This window comes from Gossypium arboreum, chromosome 11 (assembly GCF_025698485.1).
Source record: "Gossypium arboreum isolate Shixiya-1 chromosome 11, ASM2569848v2, whole genome shotgun sequence".
NCBI lineage: Eukaryota > Viridiplantae > Streptophyta > Magnoliopsida > Malvales > Malvaceae > Gossypium > Gossypium arboreum.
In genome coordinates, this window is record NC_069080.1 from 43253678 (window position 1) to 43267773 (window position 14096).

General features: G+C 34.7%; 1 non-coding gene across 1 annotated transcript; it reads left to right on the top strand.

The window, feature by feature from the left end:
* Positions 1-9820: 9820 nt before the first annotated feature.
* LOC128284662 (small nucleolar RNA R71) lies at positions 9821-9926 on the top strand. Its single transcript, XR_008275084.1, has one exon. It is a non-coding gene; the product is annotated as a small nucleolar RNA R71 (small nucleolar RNA).
* The last annotated feature ends 4170 nt before the right edge of the window (positions 9927-14096 follow it).

Here is a 14096-nt window from a genome sequence, read left to right on the forward strand (position 1 = left end):
TCAGTTGTCTAACGGTATTGTGTCGAAGACGCATATGTCTCGACTTACCATTATACATTATGTTCTATACTCTACTAATTGTTGCTTGGTTATCACAATCTATGCATATTGTAGGCATAGGCTTTGGCCAGTTAGGAATATCCTTCAAGAAGTTTTGAAGCCATTTAGCCTCTTCTACATATTTGTCTAGAGCTACAGACTTAGATTCCGTTGTGGATCTGGTTATACTTGTTTTTCATGAGGATTTCCATGATACAACTCCTCCTCTCAATGTAAAAACATATCCACTTGTGCCTTTGGTATCTTGAATATCAGATATCCAACTAGCATCGGAGAATTCTTCTAAAATAGCAGGATATCTAGAATAATGCAGTCCGTAATCTCGAGTATATTATAACGCGTAGGCTTGTACAAGTGTAAATAGTCGTTATCAAGTAATAAGTAAGTATCGAGTTATCGTCTCCAAAGGGATTGTATTTATGTTAAATCACTTAATTGTAAAATTATACTAACAACTTGGTAAACAAAAACACAATATGGTTGAGAAGTGATGATTAAAATTAAATATATTAAGCTAAATGCAATGATCCCTAATGCAAATTATCCTAAGTATGCAAACTATATGAATGAAATAGATTTTAGCAAAATTAAACACAATTTGCAATAATTATAACATAAATAAACTTGGACAATTGCTTTAACTAAACTCAATTTATTATCGACATGCTTAATAACATTTGGAAAAAATATTCCACGGCAACTCGTTCTTTCATGAATCACAATTTGCAATAATTATAACATAAATAAACTTGGACAATTGCTTTAACTAAACTCAATTTATTATCGACATGCTTAATAACATTCGGAAAAAATATTCCACGGCAACTCGTTCTTTCATGAATTTGGAAACCACATTAGGTCCTTTCGGAATCCTATACTTAGTAAATACGCATTTTACTGATCCTTATTTACTAAGGGTTTCTTAGCATTCGTGTGAGGTAACAGGGACGTGTTAGGTTTGAAATAGTTTAATCACACAAATCTAAAAACTATGCAGATAACAGAGTTTGGTTAGAGTTGTTATGCAACCTGCAATTTAATCGGGTTAGGATCTAAATTGAACATGCACATTTCAATTATGTGTCAACTAGCAATCGTCTGGTTAGGATCACTCAGCTAATTCAGGTGAATTTCAATCACGTATGAGTGAAATACAAACTTGATTTTAATTGAAAACATGGTCAATTGAGGCATAAACATTATAAGCATGAATCAAATAAATATTATTTAATCAAAGCAATCATCATTGCTTAAATAAAATTAAGCTAACATTTTTGTAAACAAGAACAAAGAACACATAGCAAACATTTTCAGATTAAATTAAAGAAAAGAAAGATTAAACCCAAATTAGAGTGGCTGTCACCCAAGTCTCTGACCGACGAGGCTCCTTTGTTCCTTCACTTTGCTCCTTTACTGATGGCTCTTTAAGGTGGCCGACCAAGGGCTCTTTAAGAGGATTTAATTGTTAAAAATCTCTATGAAGAGAGGATGCTAGGCATGGGAAATGGAAAATGCTAAGAAAATTGAGAGAGAAGAGATAATGATGATGGATGAGGGAATGAAGGGGTTTTATTTATAAGTGAAGAGATGTGGGTAGTTTGCTAAAAATAGCTGGGTTTAGTCTCTTCACACTTCTTCCATGAGTGGCCGGCCACAATTAGTGGAATTTGAGCTTATTTTTCCTTGATTTTTAAGCAATTTAAATGCCATAATAACTCAGGACAAAGACTTGGTCCAATGTAAATCTTCGGGCAAATCTCTAATTTCTTCAACAACGTAAGGACCTTGTGTAATTAAAACAAAAAGCGGTTTGAGTGGACAGCCATGTGTAGCCGAATTTGGGTTGACTTGGTCTTCAATTTGGACGGTTTTTGTAATCCAACAAAGCTATCGGACCTGTCCAAAATAAATCAGCAAGTTAAAGGACCAAGGAATAAAATTTATCCAATTTAAATAATTAACCCAAATTATTAATGAAATATTTAAAATGATTTATTAAATATAATCTTATATTTTATTATTTAATTTAATCATGCAAGACCCATTTTATGTCTTAAAAATATAATATGTTCAAATAAATATAAAATAAGCCATTTTATGCATGAAAACTAAATAATAAAGCATAAAATCACATTTTAATAATTTCTATGTCCTAATTTCACATTTTAACATGTTTCATTAATTTATTAAACAATTACTTAGTTTTAATAATGAATTTAAGTAAAAGATGATAAATTACATAGGAAAAATCCTATATATTTTTCAGTTTACACACTCCCAAACTTAAATCATTGCTTGTCCAGAGAAATGTTTATGCACAGCAAAAAAGGTCTTGCTAAGGTAAAATTGCTAACTATGTAAGCAACATCAATCTTTGCCCCATAATCATGCATTAATAACTTCATGTTCATATATCTTCTTTATTAACAAGTAATTCATATGCAAACATTTATAAAATTTATACTAAGTTTCAAAATATGCCAACATGAATCATAGTTTGTATGTATGTCACAGCCATAGATAATATTCTTCATTCAACATAATTTATTATCAATCAAGCAAACAATTATAAGACTTATTTATGATCTTCATATGTTGAGCTTAGTACTTCCTCTCCACTGATGTAGGTGGCATAATCATCAAATCAATAGGTCTTTTATAAGGTTGTAATAGGGCTCGGTTAAATGTAGGGATTTTAAGAGATGAGGCATTTCGGTTTCAAAATATTAACCTTTAACTTCGTCTTGGATTTCTCGAAATACAACCTTTTTCTTTAAGTGAACCTTTGGAACACCCCCAAACTTATTTTGAACTCAAGCTCATACATTTTTCCTTTTTGGAGACTGAACAAACTTTTTTTCGCTCTTCTTTCATCTTTTTTTTTAAAGCATGAGCACATACATCCTTTTGAAAATTTACTCAAATGTTGATTACCAAGACAACTTTAATTAAGATGGGTGCACAAAATTAAGATAACTTTAAAAGATGGTAATGTGGCTTATAATGTAGGTTCATTGCACTAAATAGGCCTTTAAGCTCAAAATGATAGTTTCAAGGGTCTAATATCATAGGGTTGGCTTGAAAAGGCTCAAATGATCCAAAGAAATAGTGCCTATATCATTTTAGATTTTTATGTCCCCTAGGATTTCGCCCCAAAAAAGTTACTAAGTCAATTCTAAAGATATAAACCTTCATGCATGTCTAATATCAAGAGAAACTAAGTTTTCATGTCAAACATTACTAAGGCTAAGATCATACAAGTATTCTATTCTCCATGATAACATACTATCACTCAGACAAAATCATCATTCATACTTGCATACAAACTATCTCATTAACAAAAAATGTCTCTAAACATTCATTTATTAAAACATACTTATGAAAGAAATGATTAAAACATATTTGAAAATTTTAAAAATTTGAGCAATTTATTTGCCTTACCCTCCTTTGAAAAGAAGCAATGTCCTCATTGCAAGAACAAAGTAATGAATGAAAACTGAACACCAGGTAGGGTTGTAAAGAAAGAGAAGTGAGTCATTAAGACTTCTTAAATGCCAAGTCTTTCCTAATAACCCAATCCTAGACATGTTCATTCTCATTACCACATCACTTAGTCTTTTTCTTTCTAAAGAAGTGTTACATTTATTCATGCTTGCTATGTTTTATTCTACAAAAATTAAATCCTAATTACGAAAGAAATAAATTCCTAAAGACCTAAAAATGATTAAATAAATAACAAGACAAGAATCCCCCATTTTATTTTTTTGACTCATTCCCCTTGTCTTTTTCAGCTCCATCTCTGCTTGCATAGTCAGTACCTTGCGTCCATGTCTCAAAGATAGCATCTGGGAACTTAGGAACAAAAGTATTAGAGATATTCTTAAAAGTATTTCGAAGTGAGTCATCTCTAATTTTTGCATATTTCCAATAAGTCTGCTGTTGATTGTGCATGAACTTGCACATATCCATCAAAATTGACAACTCTGACTTCTTTGAAGCACTTGCAGAAGTCGGAATAGGACTTGCAGATTTAGGTTCAACACTTAGCTTGACTGGTTCTTCTTCTGGCTCAACCCTTGGTTCAGGGGTTGCAGATCCTTCAACTAGTTTTGGACTGTTCGGTTCCTTGTCAGATTCTTCTTCTTCAGTGTTTGTAATTGAATTAGCTTCAGTTTCAGTTTCCTTTGTTGACTCCGCGGTATCTAGCTCAGTTACCTCTTCTTGCTCGCCTTGATTCAGCTTATGCACCTTCTCTACTAACCTTTCAAGATCATGATTTGTAATGCACCCTTGAACATATCGCCCCTTCAGATTTGCTTGTGTTTTAACATGGGTCCTTAAGCAAAGTGAAGTGATTAATGATAGGAAATAAACACTTCCTGTATTTTTTTTAGCATAATCATGAATCTCCTTGAGAATAATTTTCCCAACATTAATGGACTTTTCTGTCAAAATTGCATATAACAAGAGCATCCGTTCCATTGAGATGGTGGAACTATGTGAGATAGGCATAAAACTATAGTGAAAAAAATAAAACCATACCTTTGCTACTGGTTTTAGATATTCCCTTCAGCAAGAATGACTCCCATACTTTCGTATAATCCATTGGGATCCCAAATTTGTCACAACATCAAGCACTTGTTGAAGAAAATCCCAATTGATGTTGTTCATCATAGGGTAGTACTCATCTTCTTCAATTAAGTTAAACAAATCATTGATGGACTTAGAAGTAAGAGGTACCTTTTTCTTTTGAACGATGACCTCAGTAGCATCTTGCTTAGTCAAATTAGCATTGAATTCTCAAACTAGTTTATCATCGGGAAGTGAACAAGCATTACAAAATCGTTCCTACTTGAGAGCATTGATTTTCTTTCTAATCGGTACATTCAAATCATTACTCTTCAAGTCAAAACCTTTTTCTGGCATCATAGGTTGATGCTTGAAGATTGAATCAAATCCCTCTTTCACTTCTTCATCGATCAAAATTAGGTTTTCAGGAGTAGTCTTTGAAGATCTAGTTCTTTTGTGCGACATGGTATCTTTTCTTCAGAATTGGCAAAGTTTCTGCACAAGGGGAAAAAAATTGGCAAAGTGGTGAAGACTTGGTACGGTAATAATCTTGTGATGGCAAGAATAGTGTGGCGGTGACAATGGCATGCAACAGCAATGATGATTTACAGCAGCAACAAAGGTAATTCTGCAATAGCAACGACGGTGCTTCGGCAATCTTCTTGCAGTGGTAGTAGATGTTTTTGGCAAAAAGGGAAGAAAACTAGGGTTTCTTTCGGGATTTAAGGTTGATTGCAAAAAAAAAGAGCTTTAGGGATTTTTTAGGGGTTAAGCAAATTGCTTTGAGGGATATGAAAATTAGTAGAATGGAGAGGGGTTTATATAGGGAAGAATTAGGGCAACATGTAGCGAAAATTTAGCTGCATTAGGGTTACTTGGGCCACAAGTAATGGGAGTGGCGATAGAGTATGGATTTTTCCCTCATTTTTTTCTTTTGATGTATTGGGCCTCAAACTCAGACTGTATTTATAAACTTACTCAAAAAAACTGATTGGTACTTGGGCCAAATTTGACCCCCTTTATTAACATAAAGATTTAAAATTTAAACAAAACAAATGAAATTTAAAAATTTTAAATCTTAATTAGAAAATTTCTTTTTAACAAATTACATTAAATTAATTCCCAGGAAAGGTTGGAGGGGTCACAGCGGTCCTGCTTAAGTTACAATCTCCTTAGATAGAATTAATTAAATGTAATAAGTTAAGAAAATAAATTCTAATTATTTATTTATTTACAACACGAGATCATGAAAAATCAAGGGTCTATTAATTTGAACGAGGATTCAACTCGCTCAACTTCACCATCCCAGTAGTGTTTGAGACGTTGACCATTAACTCTAAACGTACCTCCATAATTGTTGTATAATTCAATAGCTTCATAAGGATAAACTCGGTAGATGGAATAGTGTCCTTTCCATCGAGATTTAAGCTTCCCAGGAAATAATTTCAACATTGAATTAAACAACAAAACCTTAACAAAACCTTTTGACCTTTTGACTATCATGCTATCTCTTTGATCTTTCTTTACATATTTTGGCATTCTCATAGGAAAACGACCTCAGCTCTTCTAACTCATCAAGTTGTAACACCCTTCTCTTACTGGCTTGCTTAAGATCAAAGTTCAACTGCTTCAATGCCTAGTGAGCTTTATTCTCCAACTATAATGGCAAATGGCATGCCTTTCCAAAGACTAATTGATAAGGAGTCATTTCTAAAGGTGTCTTAAAGCTATTTGATAGGCCCATAATGCATCATCGAGCCTTCGAGACCAATCTTTTCTACTAGAGGGTACTACCCTTTCAAGAATACCTTTGATTTCATGGTTCACTCTCTCAACTTGCCCATTAGGTTGGGGGTGATAGGTAGTAGAAATCTTATGCTTTACATCATACTTGTCAAGCAACCACTTAAGCCATTTGTTCACAATGTGAGAACCTTCATCACTAATAACAGCACTTGGTGTCCCAAATCGTGAAAACACATGCTTATGTAGGAATTGCATAATTACCTTTGTATCATTTGTAGGGTATGCTTCAGCTTCAACCCACTTGGATACATAGTCCACAGCAATTAAGATGTATTTGTTCCCATACGAAGAAGGAAACAGGCCTAAGAAGTCAAAGCCCCATACCTCAAATACTTTAATCTCCAAAATGTTTGTCAAGGGCATCTCATTCCTGCTTGATATATTTTTTGTCCTTTGGCATTTATCACAGTTCTTCACGTAAGCATAAGTGTCTTTAAATAGTGTAGGCCAAAAGAAACATACTTGCAAAATCTTTGCTGCAGTACGTGAACCACCAAAGTGTCCCCCACTTGGCGATGAATGGAAATGATACAAGACCTTAGCAATCTCACTTTCAGCTACACACTTCCGGATTATATTATCTGCACATTGTTTAAACAAAAACGGATCCTCCCAAAAATAATATCGACTATCATGAAGGAATTTTTTCTTTTGTTGGTATGTTATTTCCTGAGGAATTATTCCACATGCAAGATAATTGGCAAAATCAGCAAACCAAGGTGTTTTATGAATTCAATTTACGTCAAATAAGTGTTCATCTGGGAAATTTTCATTGATAGGTACACATGATCGAGTTACCTCGTCTTGTTCCAACCTCGACAGATGATCAGCTATTTGATTTTCGACACCTTTTCTATCTTGGATCTCAAGGTCAAATTCTTAGAGTAAAAGTATCCAACAAATTAGCCTCGGTTTCGCATCTTTCTTTATGAGCAAGTATTTAATGGCCGCATATCAGTAAATACTGTAACTTTGGTACCTATAAGATATGAGTGGAATTTGTCAAAAGCAAAAACTATAGCAAAGAGTTCCTTTTTAGTTATTGTATAATTGAGTTGAGCTCTCGTCAAAGTTCTACTTGCATAGTAAATAGGGTGAAACACTTTGTTTCTTCTTTGACCCATCATAGCTCCAACGGCATAATCAGTTGCATCGCATATCAACTCAAAAGGTGAGCTCCAATCAGGTGTAACGATTATTGAGGCTGAGGTTAACCCTTTTTTTAGATCTTCAAAAGCTTTCAAACATGCTTTGTAGAAATCAAACACTGTATCTTTCTCTAAAAACAAACACAACAGTTTAGAAATTTTCGAGAAATCTTTGATAAACCTTAAATAAAAACAGGCATGGCCTAAGTAACTTCTGACTCCTTTCACATTAATTGGGGCCGATAATCTTTCAATTATGTGCACCTTTGCTTTATCGACTTCAATTTCTCTCTTTGAGATTTTATGCCCTAAGACAATCCATTCTTCAACCATAAAATGACATTTTTCCCAGTTAAAGACAAGATTCGTCTCTTTGTATCTCTTCAGTACCTTAGCCAAATTACTCAAAAAAATATCATAAGTGTTACCAAAAACAAAAAAATCATCCATGAAAACCTCAACAAAATTTTCAACCATATCAGTGAATATTGCCATCATGCATCGTTGAAATGTTGCAAGTGCATTGCATAAACCAAAAGACATTTGCCTAAAAGCAAACATACCATATGGACAAGTAAAGGTTGTTTTATGTTGGTCCTCCGGAGCTATAACTATTTGGTTATATCCCGAATAGCCATATAAAAAATAATAGAATTCATTACCTGCCAGTCGATCTAACATCTGATCCATAAAAGGCAATGGAAAATGGTCCTTCCGAGTGGCTTTATTCAACTTTCTGTAATCAATATAGATTCTCCAACCAGTAACAGTTCTTGTTGGAATCAACTATTTACGCTCATTTTCAACAATCGTGATTGCACCTTTCTTCGGCACACACGACACCTGGCTTACCCACGGACTATCTGAAATAGGATAGATGATTCATGTATCTAACCATTTAATCACTTCCTTTCTTACAACTTCTTTCATAATAGGATTGAGCTTCCTTTTCCCATCAATTCGAGCTCTTTCACCTTCTTCTAAAATAATTTTACGCATGCAAAAAGAAGGGCTTATACCTCGAATATCGGCTATGGTCCAACCAATTGCTTTCTTAAATTTCTTTAGAACAGAAATTCGTTGCTCCTCTTGATCTTTCGTTAGTTCTGCTGAAATAATCATTGGCAAAGTGGAACAGTCAATTGATGTGTAACTGCTTCAGAGCATCCAAAAACTTCTTGAATTGCACATTCTATTTCTGGTTGTGTTGCTGCAATCTTGCGGATATGGAGGTGATAGAACTTTCATTTTAATCAGATAACTCTTCTGAGTAGGTAAATATATATCCAAAGAATATGTTAAAGTATCTGAATTCATTAAGTTAGAATTTACCTTGTCAGTCTTTGCAAATTCTAACTCTTTTGGTATAGGAATTTCAATAGCTGGTTGATTCTTCTCAACGGGCTTATCTTTGATATCAATCAATCGGGGTTTCAAAATTTTACCACTTCACAATGCCACTGCCTTAATATGTTCTTTACCAAAATTTCTTAGATTCTCAGTATCGCTCGGCAAGGTTCCTTGCGGTCTATTACGAAGCTCCGTAGCTAACTGACCCATTTGGTTTTTGAAATTTTTCAATGTTGCTACTTTGCTTTGGATCAAAGCGTCATTCTTTGCCATGTATGCTTTCAAGAAGTTCTCTAAACTATTTGATGCCTCTGCTTGAGGTGGTTTTGGAGCTTGCTGATTAAACTTGAGATTGGTTGGGTCAATGCTGCAATAAGTTGTTGTTTGGTCCATTTCCTTGGTTGCTCCAAGAAAAGTTGGGATGATTACACCATGAAGGATTGTAGAAGTTGGATTGGGGTCATTGTCCACTCCTATTTTGATATTGGTTCCCCATATAGTACACTGACTCAGGATTTGATGGACAATTCTCAAAAGAATGACCTTCCCCACAGTACACATAGGAAACTACTTCAAACGGACTTGGTGGATGAGTTGCAAAATTATTAGCACTATTAGCAGTATACTGTTTTAATATAGAGGAAATAGACGATACCTGAGCTAATAACGAAGTGAGAGCGTCAACTTCATGAACTCCGGCTACACGTCTTCCTGAAGCTGTTCAATTTATTGGCCAATGATAGTTATTACTCGCAATCCTCTCGATGATCTCATAAGCCTCATTATAAGATTTAGACAAAATTGCACCATTCGAAAAAGCATCTACCATCGATCTTGTATGTGTATTGAGACCATTATAGAATGTCTCCAACTGGATACAATGAGGAATCTCATGATGAGGACACTTACGAAGTAATCCTTGAATCACTCCCAAGCCTCATACAAAGACTCGTCATCTAATTGTTGGAAAGCTATGATCTCGTTCCTCAACTTAGCGTTTTTGCTAGGCGGGAAATACTTAACCAAAAATCTTTCTGTTAAATCTAGCCACGTAGATATGGAACTTGGTGGCAATAAACTGAGCCAGGCTCGTGATCGATCTCGCAACAAGTACGGAAACAACTTCAACTTCAGTGCGTCTTTAGTCACACTGGCTATCTTGAATGAATCACTTACCTCCATAAACAATCGAGGGTGGAGATGTGGATCTTTCGTGGGCATACCACTGAATTGGGCCACAGTTTGGGCATTTGAAGCATCACTGGTTTCAATTCAAATTGGGTTGCCTCAATATCTGGCCTTCTAATTACTGGATTTAACTCATTGAAAAGTGGCACATCATATTGTCTGATACATCGATCCCTATCATCAGCAATGAGGATGGGGTTTCGTACATGATCAGCTTCATTACCTTGGTCTTGATTCTGATTTCCAAGGTCCATATCGACTTGTCTTTGAGTTGTTCATTCACGTCTTTTTTGTCTAAAAGTTCATTCAATTTCAGGGTCTACAGGGAGTAAATCGATGATGGTTGTGTAACTAACCAAATATTCGACTTAAGGCAAGTGTACCTATCAAACAGTAGTATAGTTATGGTAAGACTGGAAATATCGTATCCACGAGGACTAAAAGTACTAGTAATTACTATCTTTTTATTATCTAGCCTAAGAATTAAAGTGTGTTTTTAAACTAAAACTATTTATCTAATTAACTAAGATTACGACAAAGATGAAGTTTGGAAAATACTTTAGGAAAAATCGATGGAGAAGACAATAACCAAGGAAGAATCCACCTAGACTTCAGTTATTACTTTTGAATTAGATAATTTATTCACTTAACTTAATCCATAGAAATCCCTAATTTATGTTAATATCTCTCTCGAGAATAAGAACAACTGAATTTAGGTTGATTAATTGAAATCTCTTTCTAATTAAAACCCCTATTGTCTCATTAAGTCGATCTATGGATTCCCTTATTAGATTTAACTTTAATCCGGAAAATTTATGTCGTCCTATCTCTAGGATTGCATTCAACTCCACTTAATTATGGATGATCTACTCTTAAACAGGGACTTTTGCTCCACTGAATAAGCACATCAAAACCTAAATTAATACCCTGGAATATTAAAATAAGAATTTAGAACTTACAATTAAGAATAAGAATAAGTCTTTATCATATAATTCAAATAGTAATTAGATTTGTCATAGGGTTTATCTCCTTTAGGTATTTAGGGAGTTTAGTTCATAATAATAATGGAAAACATCTCAAATATTGGAAAACAACAAAACATAAAGAAACCCAAAGAACTTCTAGGAAATTGGATGGAAATCTTCAGTCTTGATGTAGATCCTGGCTCCGAGGTGATTCCAATGGTTGTTCTTGAGTATTTTCTGCCTCCAACTCTGTGTGTCTCCCCTAATCCTCTTCTAGGGTGTTTATATAGGCTTTAGAATGCTTCCAGAATCCTCAAAAGTACCCTTTTTCGAATAGAACTAGGCTTGGGCTCGGCAGAGACACGACCGTGTGACATGCCTGTGTGAAGGTACTCAGGCCGTGTGCAATACTGAGTTGGTTCTTAGTCGACACAGCCATGACACACGGGTGTGTAGTCTACCCGTGTGTCACACGGGCGTGTGGATCACCCGTGTGGAAGTGCCTAGGCTGTATGACACACTGATTTAGGCCCAATTTGTCTGTTTTTGGCCCGTTTCTTGCTCCTTTTGCTATCCTAAGCTCTCCTGAGTATAAAACATGAAATTAAAGGATTAGGAGCATCGAATTCACTAAAACCAAGGAGAAATCATTCATAAATATGCCAAGCATGGGGTAAAAATATGTATAAATTACAGTTTATCAAATATCCCCACATTTAAGCATTTGCTTGTCTTCAAGCAAAATCCTCAACTCACAATCAAAATAAATTCTTTTCAACTTATAATTCTCATCAATAATGTTTCAAAATAACCCACAAGAAGTCATACATTGAAAATTTAACTAAAAGAATATTAAAGTTTCAAATAGTCAAAGTTGAGCATTTTAATCATAAAATTATAGGCATCCCCCTTTATCTAAGTAATTATCTTTAATTCCAAATTGAAAATGGTTGACATTCTCACTAAAGGTTCACTCAAATCACTCAATGTGTTTAGTCAAACATGATCCACCACTATAAATGAGATGATACACAAATCAAAAGGTCTTTGAAGGGTTGTAACGGGGCTTTGGGTTAAAGGTGTGGATACATGCTGAAAAAGACAGTTAGAATCGAGATTAAATTGACAAATTACCTATCTGGAAGAAAAAAACTAACATCAATAAACATGAGCTTCTTCTCAGAATATGGAATTAAAAACTTAATATCAAAAACAAAGAATTACTATCAATATGTATGTATGTATGTATGTTTTTTTTTGTAAGAACAAGAATAAATTCCAATATAAGAGAGAATTAACTGATTCGAATGAAAGAACATAGTTAGGCAATTAATCAATTCAAATCTCGACAAAAAGGGAGTTAATAAAATGAAAAAAAAATTCTCAACGAATCAAAAAGTATGATAAAAGGATTAAATTTTAGGGCAAATTAAAAAATAATTTGTTAAGTTCAAAGGGGTTCATTAAGGGTCAATTGTGTAGGTAGGCTTTTTATGAGGAAAAAAAATTGGTTAAAACCTAGGTGCCTTTATAATTTTAGTATATCAAATCAGTGGTGTGGTCTCGACATGTATAATCGATGCAAGTTCTAGAATAACAAATCAACATTGACAAACTCATAACCAATAAAATCAGTGAGCAAGAAAGATATATGCTTTATAAGGCTCAAAATCTCACGAAAATTATGGGTATTTTGTTATCAAATCTGTAAATTCGAAATTTCAAGATAATACCTCAATTCAAAGAAACAACCTAACAATTTTAATTCTCAAAAGTTTCAACTTATCATACTTGATTCTCTAATGTCTTAAAGTTTAAACAATCAATGCACAATTACTTATGATTTAATTCAACACATATCAATAAAAATCATAAATCAATCAAAATTTACTCCAATAATGATATGAGAAAATTATTTGAGAATAAGATAAAAATTCAGGGATTTTCTGATAATTACATAAATAACCTCCCCGCACTTAAGATGTACATTGTCCTCAATGTACAAAGATAGTTAATAACAATATAGGCATAATATCAGAAGAGAGGGAGAGAAGCGAAACTCCCCTGAATATTTGGATGAGATCCTTGGAGTAGCGAGAGCAAGAATTTGTAGAGAAAACCGAATAAAAGGCAGGATTCTGAGGTACTAATAAGAAAATAAACACCATTGTAAAAGAGAACTAAGGGATAATGCGATAAAAATCATAAAGATAATCAGAGTTTAAAAATATAAAACATAAGTCTTCAAAAATAAATGAAGGAAAATAAAAATAAAAATAAAAATAAATGGACTTAAAGGTCCTCATCATTGGTGTCGTGAGCCGGTGGCGCTAGAGGAGCGATACGGAGGTGCTCGTGAATCTGCAGTAAAGTCTCATCGATACTGTCGAACCTTGCATCAAGACTGTCAAACCTTTGAGCACAGTACTGACGAAAATTAGTAAACTCCTCGAAAGCTCGCAGTGGAGAGAGTATGTCGATGACTTGATGGTGGTGGCTGTGGTGGATCCTCGTGAGGGGGAGGGACATCATAAGTAATGTCCTCTGGCTCATCTTGGTCATCAGACTGAATGAGTCGGTATTGAGGGGGGTTGAATCCACGGCGTCGCTCTATCATCCTCATATGGATCATGTTGGAAATTCTCTGAGGATACATCTGTCCGACTAGTGTGAGTGTTGAGGACATCTTTAGAGTGTCGAAGAGGCCAAAATGTCGAGCGAGGGCCCTTCCTATGGTGATTCGTCTGGTGGCGAAAGGCGAGGGTGATGAAATATGCTAAGTCAAATACATGGCTATCGCCGTGCTCCATAAGAAGTACGCGTTGGTGATGCTAACTACTCTAGTGCTCTCTCTCCTCCCAGTCAAAGTGTGAGCCAAGATGGCATGAATGTAGCGTAGTGCCGGAGGGAGAGAAGTCGCATTCGAGCGACTCGCGTCATATATAATCTGGCCACCTGTGAGATTGGTCCAACAACATGAAGGGGAATGATGAATGTGTTGATGTAGCTG